The sequence below is a fragment of the Myotis lucifugus genome, unplaced genomic scaffold (assembly GCF_000147115.1).
Source record: "Myotis lucifugus unplaced genomic scaffold, Myoluc2.0 scaffold_642, whole genome shotgun sequence".
Taxonomy (NCBI): domain Eukaryota; kingdom Metazoa; phylum Chordata; class Mammalia; order Chiroptera; family Vespertilionidae; genus Myotis; species Myotis lucifugus.
Window position 1 is genome coordinate 258,528 of NW_005871690.1, and position 2,172 is coordinate 260,699.

Below are 2,172 nucleotides of genomic sequence, written 5' to 3' on the forward strand. Positions count from 1 at the left end.
AAGTCGGTATTTTGTGGAAGAGCCACACTCAAGGGGCCAAAGAGCCGCATGTGGCTCACGAGCCGCAGTTTGCCAACCACTGGCTTAGAGGGTTGAAGAAAACTAGAGGAATTTAGGAACCAGTTCAGCTTATAGGTGAAAGACAAAACGTTTAAGACAATTAACTGCACCAGATCCAACATCCATAGCTGGGTATTATGATTTCCGCTGAAACATAGTTTTTCTCCCTAAAATTACGCTAATTTCCATCAGAGATGCATTAAGTCCCGTTTTAATTTGGCCTGATTATTTGCATAAACATGAGTACAGCGATTGATTGTACAGGCTCTTTGAATCTGCTCTCCAGGAATCTTACAGGGAATCTTTAGCTTGAGCTTTAGTCGGCCCCTCAGAGCAAAGAAGCCAAGCCACACAGCTGCCACGGGGCTCTTCCTGCAATACCCATAGGTTTGGGTGAATCCTGAGGTTCCTTCCTTGCCATCTTTCAGGAAAGCAACCCTGTTCCTTACCTGGAAAAGCTGCTATGAGCCATGTGACTAGGTAAGGCGCCACGCCAGCTCTGCAGTGGCTTTTATTAGCTTTGGAGGTCAAGCTATCGTTTAAAATTGAGGACAGATAAGGAGCTTTCCAGACAAGAAGAAATTGGCGGAGTTAACCACCACCAAACCAGCATTAAAGGGAATTCTCTAAGAAGAGGAAATAAAATGAATAATAGGAATAATAGAATAACTACAATAACTACATAACTATTGATAATTATTTTAACTGTAAATGGATTAAATGCTCCAATCAAAAGACATAGGGTAGCTGAAAGGAGATGAAAATAAAATGTATATATATGCTGCCTACAAGAGACCCACTTCAGGTTGAATAACACAGACAAAGTAAAGGGATGGGAAAAGATGTTTCATGCAAATGGAAACAAAAAATCTGGAGAAGAATACTTCTATCGGACAAAATAAATTTTAAAACAAAACTTATAATAAGAGACAAAGAAGGACCCAGCAAGTCCACTTCTGGGTGTTTATCCAAAGAAACCCAAAACACGAATTTGAGATGAGAGATGCATCCATGTGCTCACTGCACCATTATGTACAGCAGCTGAGATATGGCAATAACCTAGGTGTCCAGCAATAGGCAAGTGAATGAAGATGTGGCATAAATATGTATGTATGTGTAATGGAAGATTAGTCATCTGTAGAAAAGAATGAGATCTTGCCCTGGCCTGTGTTGCTCAGTGGTTAGAGAGTCAGCCCACACATTGAAGGGTCCAAGGTTTGATTCCCAGTCAAGGGCACTACCTGGGTTGCAGGTTCAGTCTCCAGCTCCGTTTGGGGTATGTGTGTGTGTAATCAATTAGAGACACACTAATCAATGTGTCTCTCGCTTCCATGTTCCTCTCTCTCCTCCCCCTCTCTTCCTCCCACTCGCTCTAAGAAATCAATGGGAACAATATCCTCAGGCGAGGATTAATAAAAAGAATGAAATACTGATATCTGCAACACATGGAGGCCCCTGTGTCATTTCGTGCAGCTGGACTTCACTCGTTCTCACTGTTGTAGAGTAGGCCACTATAGGAGACACCACGGTGGAGTGAACCATTCTATTGCCATTCCAGTTTGGGGGCGCACACACTTCTTAGGGTAAATACCTAGGAGTGAGATTACTGACTGGCGGGGTCCACATACCCTAGCAGCTAGGGCTAATGCCAGGCCCCTTCCCCAAGTGGCCGCCCCCGGCGCCCCCCGCAGCGGCATGAGGGCCTGCCCGCCTCCCCCCGCCCCGCCCTCGGTGAGCGCGCGGAGTCCTACCCGCGGGCTTAGCGTGTCCTCTCGTTTCTATTGCGTTCAGCGCCTTCATAATCAACAACAAGTGTGTATCGGTCACTTGGATTCTTTTGTGAAATTCCTGCTCGGGTGTCCTGCCCCTTCGTTAACTGATTGTCTTCCTTTCCTGTCGTTCGCCGATTCTGGCATTACTTGTCGCAAATACCTCCTCCCGCTCGGTGGCCGCCTTCCCTGCCCACTGCGGAAAGTCAGGGTCCCGGGGCTGCCCCGCCGCCCCGCCCGCGTCACAACCGCCCCCGCCTCCTGGACCAGCGGGAGGTGTTGCGGGCGGGGCTGCGGGCGCAACTGGCCCCTCCCTCCCGGGGCGCGGGCCGCGGTCTCCAGG